Raw genomic sequence first — 11,218 nt, 5'->3', positions numbered from 1 at the left:
TGAATCACCAAATCTAAAGTTACTAGTGATCCCTTCACTGACTAACAGAAGGGTGTCTAGATTTACATTCTGAATCATACCTAAAGTTAATACCCGGTAGTAGTCATTGACTAGCAGAAGAGTGTAATTTTTCATATGATAATTGTTTGTAGATTATCCTTTCTTTAAATCTTTGCTCGATTTTCGCGGACTTTCGCTTCAAGGAGCATTCTATGTGTATTCAACCAGAATTAAAAAGACCAAGAGAGATTTCTCTTTAATTTAGAAATATATCTCCTTTGCATGTTCAAAAGAAATCTCTCTTGTTTTTAAAGGTGTATCTTCAAGTAAACGAAGCATGAAAGGTGAAGGATACGTATTGAATAGTGATCAATCTCATTACTCGAATAAGGGATACAAGAAATCACGGACTCCTGAATGTACAAGAGGTGGGACCAGGTGTCTGGAAAGATTAATCATCCCCTATTGACCGGTCACGCCATCCGTGATCCTATATTTTCCTCAGGTAAACGGAGTAATCCGTAATCAAAATCAGTGTGCCAAGAACGGCTTAAGGAGGTATGCTACACCAGAGAAATTTGATGTGGATGAAAAGGGGAGGATATGTACAACAATATTTTGAAGTTGAAAATTTTCAAGTTTACTTTATTTTGTCAAAAAATACAGTTTTAATAGAAAGTAATCTGGAAAAAAATTAAAACCCCTGCTGGACTCGAACCTGCGACCTACATTTCAGCAGTCGGTATTCAAACCCACTGAGCTACTCGGCTAGGTATTGAAATTGAAAAGGAAAAGTCAAATATTGCTGATATCGATTTTTTCATCCATGTTTTTACAGGAAGTCAGCCATTATGACGATGTAGAGTACTACCCTAACAATCGGCATGAAACACGCTAGACAGGATTTGGTCCAATGATAGGTTGTATTGACGAACTCGATCATTATAATGAACATATAATTTGAGAAATGCATACTTCAAACGAGATTATTGAAACCACTGTAACATCAAATTATTTTTCAGTAGCCTGCCTTGACTTAAAAACTGAACACACACAGAACAAACTCTTGCGTATCACATCAATTGAGAGATATATACACCATATGAAGGTGATAATGGAATATTGCTACTACTTTGAATAACATCTTTCTTAACTTAAAGATACATCTATTCAAGTGAGTTAAATCTCGCCCCCTCTCTCTCTCTGAGAGCTATCTCTCTAACTTACAGAGATATCTGTATTTATAAAGCGATACATCTTTAAATTAAAGACATATCTTATTGTCTAAATGAATAGTAAATTAGCTTGCTGTATTTCCTGTTGACCAGTAACACCGGCCATGCTCCCTCTATCTTAATCAGAGTATATAAAGAATGGATAAATAATATGAATCCATAAAATGGCTAAAAATATATTCATACTTACATAAGTAGTACAATAGAACAATTAAAAGACACAAAGGTGATGAATTAAAACAAACTACGTTGCTGTTAAGTGTCGAAATCGGTTTTTTCAGTACGGAGAGTTAAAACTGTTAAAGGTTGTATAATTTCTTGAAAACTGATAAATCATTCCATAAAACACCAGATGGTACATTTAAAGACATTTAGATGTGTTCCTTTCGTGCTTTTGGTACCTAAAGAGAATTCCTGTTCCCCAGACTTGTCTTCACTATGTACACAAATAGTCTGTTGTTAAAATTAGTTTCCTATAAATGCAAGAGTCAAGCGAGAGACATCCATCTAATCTAAACAGTGCAGAAGAAGGTGCATAAAATCTTTTGTAATCTAAACCTAGCTGCACTTTTCTACAGTTTATATCTAGTTTATCAATTTGTTCTTTATTCTTGATGTTGCACCAATGCGTGAATCGGTCGTTGAAATGGTGGAAAATAAAAATCAAAGTACATAGTCATTTCAGATGTGCTTTATACTTAGAAATTGGTCAATTGCAACATATAAGAAACATCCTTACTGCATCACCTATGTAATTTCCATCACTAGATAATCCATGCATTAACCGTTATTTGGAATTAAACCCGATTTATCAGACAAGAAAATACAAAATTCGCGAGGGAATAGGTCAATGATGTCCTTATCTATTATTATTAGAATGAAACAGAAATATGTCAATAGGTATTCAGAACGGAAACTGAAAAGGTTTGAATAATTAAACGTAATCCATATATTCATTAAAGTATAAAATAAATGACATAATAAACAGAGAATAAACAAGGCTTCATTTATTCTTGATTGATTTTATTGGCTAAACAATGGAATGATTAATGGAACATCAGATTTAGACAAACATTTTTATATAGTAAAAATATTAGTTCATAAAGTTCACAATTACATAATGTATATCAGCTGGCCAGTACATCACACGATTCTATGAAATAAACTGAACGTACTACCCTAACCCTTGACTACGGATAAATCCGTTTACCTGATCAAGATATAGGGCTCACGGCGGGTGTGACTGGTCGACAGGGGATGTTAACTCCTCCTAGGCACCTGATCCCACCTCTGAAATATTCAGGGGCCCGTGTTTGCCCAACTCTCTCTTTTGTATTGCTTATAGGAGTTATGAGATTGATCACTGTTCGTTATCTTCACATTTCATATATACAAAATGAATTTGGGGAAGAATGAAATCTGAAAGCGAGTTTGAAAAGGGTTATTGTCATCAAAACTCCCTGTACAGTTTTGGGATTCTGAACACACCAGAGGTGGAATCAGGTGGCTAGGAGGTGTAAGCATCCCCTGTCGACCGGTCACACCCACCGTGAACCCTATATCTTGATCAGGTAAACGGAGTTATTCGCAGTCAAATCTTTATTTAAAATCAGAGTGTAAAGAATGACCCAACAATTGGAATGAAATACGTCAAACAACTTTTGACCTAACGACACGTTGTATTTGCAAATAAAATCATACAATTTTCAATATGCTGGCTTCAAACGAGACTGTTGATAACCTGTAATACCAGCTTATTTGTCAGTAGCTTGCCTAAATTTATAGGTTCAGTAGACGCAGTATATGATCGCACGTATCGAATAGATGGAGAAGCATAAATACCATGTGTAGGTAGTACATGAATATGGGAAGTTGACGATGAAGAAGATTAATAGAATCCTTCATTAGTACGAGTGTGGGATATGGAAATTCCACACGATAATAGTTTATAATTAAAAGTCTTTTTTAGAGACAAACATTAAAGGTACGGGTATTATTGTGTTAAGGATGTACATTTCACAGAAGTGAACTGTTATGAATGGAAGGAGAAGGATATGTACAATAATTTGAATGCTTAATTACTCCAAAGTAACTCAGGCCTCAAAACCTTAAGTCAAAATTTTGATTTCATCTATCTTAGGATTTATCTAACACAGATGTTAAATAAACTGTTGGTTCATGAAAATCTACTGAAAATGTTTTTGTTGATGAAAATTATTTCAGAAGTTAGCTAGATTAGATATTTAAATGTTCTTTCATTTTATGGTCTTGAGGCCTGGAATTCAGAAGTCAATAATATGTTTTGGAATGATTTATTTTTGTATTGTCTTTGTTGGATTTAGTTGTGTTTACAAATACTGTATCAAGTACAAAAATACTTTTTCTGGAATAAAAACTTTTTTCAATGTACAAATGAATCAAAAATCTTTGTTAATTACATTTTTCTGCGCATGATATTTGCAAATAATTCCACGAAAAACATTATCAGTAGAGCATTGCAAACGTAGAATAATCAAAGACGACATGACCGGTTCTTTAAAGTCTGTATAATTATTCAAACATTAGATGTATAAAGCTATTGACAGTCATTTGTTAGTTAAACACCTTATGAACAGTCATTTATAGCTATGCATGTGTAATAATGCATGTACTAATTACTTTGTAAATCAAAAACTACTTTATGAGTTTTATTTCAAATCCTGAAAATTAGTATTCTTTTTTCTCAGATCTGTTTTGCAAATGAATAGAAACGAATTAATTTCAGATACTGAGTCACTCCTGCAGGTGCTCTAATCTGGCGCTTTAACTGATTAAAGTACTGAAAACACTGGATAGTGCTCAGCATGAGAATTCTGATATTTACATGAAATATGCCTTTATTTTGGCAACTTTATCAAGGTGTAATATTAGTATTTTTACAATAGTTCTAAATTTGCAATCCATCACAAACTTCTCGACTACAATTGTTCCTTACCCAAACCAAACAGATCAGCATTCCGTTCTCAAACCAAGATTAACATGGTGTTATGTCGGGATGGAAGAAGACAAAATAAAATGTGTTAATGAAAAGAGCAAGAAATTAGTGTATGATCAAGATATAGGGCCCACGGCGGGTGTGACCGGTCGACAGGGAATGCTTACTCCTCCTAAGCACCTGATCCCACCTCTGGCATATGCAGGGGACCGTGTTTGCCCAACTCCATTTTGTATTGCTTTTAGGAGTTATGAGATTGATCACTGTTCGTTATCTTCGCCTTCATAGTAGGGATTTTGTTTTTCCAGAATGAATATCGAAATACAAATTACACGTTTAGTGTAAGTGCGTTTAACTCTTAGATTGACATAAAATGAATATGTTTTTGGTGAAATCCCTGCAAAATAAAAATACATTATTTACTTGTTATAATCTTTAACTGTTGTCGTCTTCAAATGCGCGTGTACAATGATAAACCGTGAGTTTCTAGAGCAGTGTTGCACTGCTTTTCGGATGAGTGAACACAGAGTTGTGCTTGAATTTGAGCAATTCCAACACAACTCATCTCACTTCGTTTCGGCCTTAAGTTTTCAAATCATATCATTATTGTATTGTTCCGGATTCTCGCACGTAGATTTTGTATTCTTAAACAGTGATTCATTCAAAATTAATTCAATGGTAAATATAATTCAACGTACGACTTATCTTCACGGATTCACGGTGGGTGTGACCTATCGACAGGGGATGTTCCTCCTCCTAAGCACGTGATCCCGCCTCTGGTGCGTCCAGATGTCCGTGTTTGCCCGGCCCTTCATTTATATACCTTTTCGTTTGTCTTGAGGAAGGGAAGGTCTTCCAGATATAAGTATAGGGAAATCTAAACAAATACTGTGTAGCAGTATAATAAAAATACCATAATACTGAGGTTGCTTGACTAGTTTCCTTACAAAGCGAACCTCTGAAAAGGTAAAGAAACTTCGGAAGTATACTTAATCATCTTTGTGATATATACATTATACATACATGTGAGTGTGTCACCCATTCACTTCATCAATATAAAGCGTTGTCTCTCATAATGAAAAAAGTATTCACGTTGGGTAATGAAACTTTATGATAAAAGTACACATGTAGGTATCCAGATTGTGCTATTCAAGTTTTATTCTATTTATGATAAGGTTTCCTTACAATGTCAACCAATTGATTTATGAACTGTAAATCAAATGTTAGAAATTACTCAGAATTTATTCAAAAGCTGTTACATGAAAAGAAAAAAATATCTTGCTGTGACCTTCAACTCGATATTAAGAAACATCGACGGTGATTTATCTATTAACAATATTCACCTTCATTCATATGTTGATTAGAACTCAAATAAACGACACCACACATTCTTCCACATCGGCTTCATGTTTCGATATTTTGTTGAACTTGGGGCATTAATGGCAAAGTAACAACTAAGCTTTACGACAAAAGGGATACTTCAGCTTCTTCATCGTCAACTTCCCTATTTATGTAGCAATATTCGATTATCCCTTTCTTATGGTGTTAATGGTATCAACTGTGATAGTGACAAATACAAGTTAATCGATGTCACAGGGATTTCAACAGTCTTGTTCTAAGTCCACGTATCCAAAATTCTATGGTTGTTATAATGATCTAGTCGTTAGGTCGATTTGATGACATTGATCATTATCAGTCATGTTCATTTTTTTAATGGAAATAAATTTTACACATAAATGAAAAAAAATCGTGGAAGCGTGGTAAATGTACCTCAAAATTCCGGAATTTTAACGTACTTGTTCAACTGGTAAACATCTCTTGTTGCCGAGGTTATTAACGTCCGGGTAGCCTTCACTCTAAGTATCTAAGTATCACGGTACCCAGGCAATCGGAGGGCCTGCGCAGTAAACCCTAATGCACGGTCTCTTTTGCACTATAGTTTCTAGAAAGGTTGAATGCATTTTTATAAACTGATAGAGAAATAATCAACTCCAACTATAACCCTCACATTTTACAGGCATGGGACATCGTGTTTACAAAGTAGGGTGGGTTGGGGTGTTCACAGTTGTCTAAAAATTCGTGACAAGCCCAAAACGTATGTGATAAATAGAAAAATCTCAAATCTGTATTGTCTAAACTTCCACATCGCAAATCATGCGGTATCTTATAATAACTATATAAGTTCATCATTACAGTCTTATCGTTCAATAGTTTTACAAATATTGTTTTATATTGCATATGAAGATGACGGAAAAGGAGTGTTATTAAAAATAACTGGAGAGGGAACAGCCCCACGCCCTCTCCTTGATTCTACACATCTGTATTACATATGCTGTTAGAAAATTATCCATTATCGACCGACCCCGGACTAAATTAGTCTTCCTTATGAAAGGTGAAGATAACGAACAGTGATCAATCTCACAACTCCTACAAGCAATACAAAATAGATAGTTGGGCAAACACGGACCCCTGAACACACGAGAGATGGGATCATGTGACATACCATTTTGTTTCGTTTGATCTGTTAATCTCCCTGCATTGTTAATAAGCTATGTCGTACAGCTCTTACATAATCTGATCAAGAAATCAGTTCACGTTACGCACTGTGTCATCTTTGGTAAACAAGTTTGAATTTAGGACTCAATAGCATGTCTGTTTGTATGCATATTGATAATTCCTTACATCACTCTATTTGTCGAGAACGAAAATTCGCTGGAGCTATTTTTGATTTCTTGAGAAAGATCAAATGAACCTGGCAACAACTACATATGAAAAGGGTTTAAGGCTGAGATTCGGCTCGGCTGGATATCGAATCTCGGAGCAGTCTTTCATAATTCATGTCTGGAAATTAACATTCTGCTTCAGTTCAGGTGACACTGCTATTCGCTTCAAATAAGTGATTTGACTGTCAAACTAATTTTCTATCACTATTAATATTTGCAATGCTTACCGTCTAGGTATGCAAATCCCAAAATAAAGACAGTGGATAGATTTTCAGCTCAAAATGCTATACGTAATCAGTGTTGATCCATATACAACATGTCAGTGGGTAGAATGCTGTATAGCATGATTAATAGCATTTGAGGTCATTCTTTACACACTGATTTTGACTACGGATTACTTCGTTTACCTGATTGGGATATAGGCTTAAGGAGTGTGTGACCGGTGGACAGAGGATGCCTACTCTTCCTTGGCACTCGATCCCACCTCTGGTATGTCCAAGGTTCGTGTTTTCCCGACATTTAATTTTTTATTCTTCATATGAATTACAAGATTGGTCACACTTCGTTATCTTCACCTTTCCATAATGCACACATAGGTTTTTGACGATAAACATTCATAAAAGGGAAGAAACTCTTTCGTTATTCTGTATTGGAATATCTAGTATTTGAACTCGTACTGATTAATAACATGTTCAAGTCAGAGCAATCGGACAAAACCCTGATAAACTGGCTGAGCCCCAAAGAAAATTATTTCACGATCTTTATCGTACCAGCATTCATCTCTTCTTCTCTCGGCAAACACCTGATAAGTCGCCCCTCATAAATGTTAATGAATTATCCATAAATATCTTAGGTCATTTCTACAATTATGTGCCTCTTTTATGGGTAAAATTAAACACTCAAGATTAGAACAAATATGATTTACTGCTAAAAGACTTAAAATCTTTGACATTTGTTTGGGCTCAGATTTTAATTCTCTGTCACAAAATGTGATATTTATGGAACATGCAGTACCTGGCACTTAATTACGACTTCTGGTAAAAAAAAATTCTTCTTATATTTTGCTTTATTTGCATAATTGTCTTCTGTGAAAGACCCAAAGACGCACAACATTACGCTGTTTGTTTATTGGATTTCGGGTTTATCTGTCGGTTTGGCGTCGGTTGCAATAATAGAAGACAATAACTGACTAGGTAATGAAACTACAAATTGATTGAGGTTACACTGTGGCTCTTCTTCTAGAAAACATGATTTATAGTTTCATTAATTATAGATTTAATTGTGACAGTGCTTTATAAATTAAAGAATGATAATGTTTTCTTTTATATTGTACTAATTCTAAAGACAAAACAGAGGATTGAATTAAGAATAAGGAATTCTATCATCATGCGATTCTGTGGCTCTAAAGGAATGCAGGAAAAGTGGGGGTACTAACAGTAAAAAAAATATTGGAGGGTGGGGGGTAATAACAATACGAAGAATATTTAAAATAGAATATTAGTTTAGTTATTGTTATCTTATCTCTCTATATCGATCTATCGATCGAATATAAGCTTATATATCTCCATGGTTGCACGAAGATTTTTTAAATACTCATATACCATCATAACAATAAAGCATACAATGAAATAACTTCAGCTCAACGAATAGTTCTACGAACATAGCAACATTTCCCTAGTATATTTATTCAATTCCTGTGGGTTTATTGTACTGAAATTGCATTAGGAGGTGACACATCCACTCAGTGTTTGAGTAATTAAACTACATGTATTTGAATTACAAATCGCATTGCATGACCTTGATTGATACTTTTTTATGAATGAACGTACAGGAAATCTTGATGATTCATTCTTTTGTTGGTGTGTGATTTCCCTGTCGAATTCGTGTTAGTGAACACTATATACATTTTCGTTCTACTTAAAATGATGGATAACTGTTGTCTCATCCTAAACAATAAACATACCTTTGGGATTATCAAGGATGTTCTTATATAGTGCATTTTGAATCAACTCGGAAATATAATTCCACGCACAAAAAAATGACCTACTAGCATATCAAAAGGTAAATTAAATGAATAGTGATCAATCTCATAAATGTTATAAAGAATGCAAAATGAAGGAGAAACACGGACCCCTGGACACGCCAAAGGTGGGATCTAGTGCCTTGGAGGATTGATCATCCCCTGTTGACCGGTCACACCCGGCATGAGTTCTTTATCTTAACTAGGTAAATGGAGAAATCCGTAATTAAGATCAGTATGTAAAGAATGACTGATTAATCAGTATGAAGCACGGCGACCTCATGTCAGGTTGTATTTACAAATTAAATAATTTTAACGGCCATAGAATTCGCAAAATGTTGACTTTAAAAGAGACTGCTGGAACACCTGAAATATCCACGGAATCATCAGTAGCCTCCCCCATTTAAAGGTGATCGTACGCAGAACATGCTTTCGTGTATCGAATCAGTTGAGAGACTAAACACCGTATGGAGGTGATAATGGAATATATTATAGTTATTCTACACAGTATTGTAGATGGAAAAAAAAAACCGCAATCATTATCAATCGATGAAATAATTGATGATTTGTTTAATACATGTGTACATACCTCACGGTAATCAGCACGTGTTCTACATAGATAGGAAAGCCTGCATCACAGATGTCGCACGACAGATGTTCACCAGATCTGCGTCATAAAGTTAGAGAATTGTGAGCACGTAGAATTCTGTAAATGTTTCATATGAATATATAGCTTATGTATGCTATAGCAACATGTTTTGCTAATCACACTTCATATAACCTAAATGTGGAAATGAACAGGGGCAATTTTCATAGTAAGAAATAGGTTAACAAACAACGTTGAAATATTGTACAATATATTCATGTAGTTACCACCAGAAATTGACCATGGTAAAGGAAAATTCGTAGCCAGGAAACCCATGTAAGATTTCTTACCGGGTAGCACTATCGTATAGTATATTACAAGTATTAACATTGATATCATCGGTTCTGGTTGGAAACATTTGCTTACTTTTACAGAGTGGATATTGATAATCAATCTGTTTTTGATAAATTACGCCCGTGAGGAGGGCTTCGTGCTAATTTCTGAAAGCCGTTTCATTGTTAGAATTTATTATTCATGTGGCCTTAACACGAGAGATCAACCTGGTGACATCCAAGATGGGGGACAAATCAGTCGGTACCTGAAAGGCAAATATTCATCCGGAAACGCAATAAGAAACATACTGGATGATAAAACATTCATGATGAATATTAAGTTTGAAAGCTGAACAACTAACTACATGAGTTGAAATCTTGAATGCGATTACAAGTCAAAGTACTATTGTATGACTTATCTAGAAGTATCGCCCAGGACTTAGTGACGGATCTCGAGTAAATTAGTTGGGGTTTCAACAGTCTCGTTTAAAGTCAACATTTCGCAAATTCTATGGTCGTTATAACAATCTAGTTTGCCAATACAACCTATCATTGGGTCTAATGCTGTCGGACGTGTTTCTTACCGATTATTAGGCCGTTCTTGGCCAACTGATTTTGACTACGGATAACTCCATTTACCTGATCAAAATATAGGGCTCACGGCGGGTGTGACCGGTCAACAGGGAATGCTTACTCTTCCTAGGCACCTGATCCGACCTCTGGCCTATCCAGGGTCTGTGTTGCTCAACTCTCTATTTTGTATTGCTTATAGGAGTTATCACCTGATAAGATCACTGTTCGTTATCTTCACCTTTCATGCAATAAAAAAAAACATTATAGAAGACGGAAAAATTCAGAAAAAGTTATTGGAGGATCAAAAGCAGCAGTGGGACAGGAAATTAACGGAAACTCCGTAACAGAAGTCTCTAATTCAAATAACAGTTTATCATACAGAATTTCAACCCTAAAATAATCTACTGGAACACTAAAGCTGTTCCTCTTAATAAACTTTCATTTCATCTGCTACATCAGGTATTGAAAGCACCAAATACTATCAAAAGAAAGCAAAAAGTACGTATATGACCACGGAACATTCAGTGAAAAGTATTCAAGGACATCATGTCGGTATTCTGCGTGCATGTCGTAACGATTCTAGTGACCTAGTCACAACATTAGATTGTATACCTTAACAACGAATGAAATATTCATCTGGATAATAATTGTGATCAGACATGGTTTATTTGTCACTTGCAGTATTTTGCAATGTCTATTAACTACAAAACGGTAATTGTGCGTTCATGGGAGTCAGTATGGGAGTTATATACATTTTAAGATGTATTCTTGCATG

This window comes from Ostrea edulis, chromosome 2 (assembly GCF_947568905.1).
Source record: "Ostrea edulis chromosome 2, xbOstEdul1.1, whole genome shotgun sequence".
NCBI classification, from domain to species: Eukaryota; Metazoa; Mollusca; class Bivalvia; order Ostreida; family Ostreidae; genus Ostrea; species Ostrea edulis.
The sequence above is the reverse complement of the archived record's forward strand: the minus strand, read 5'-3'. Positions refer to the sequence as shown.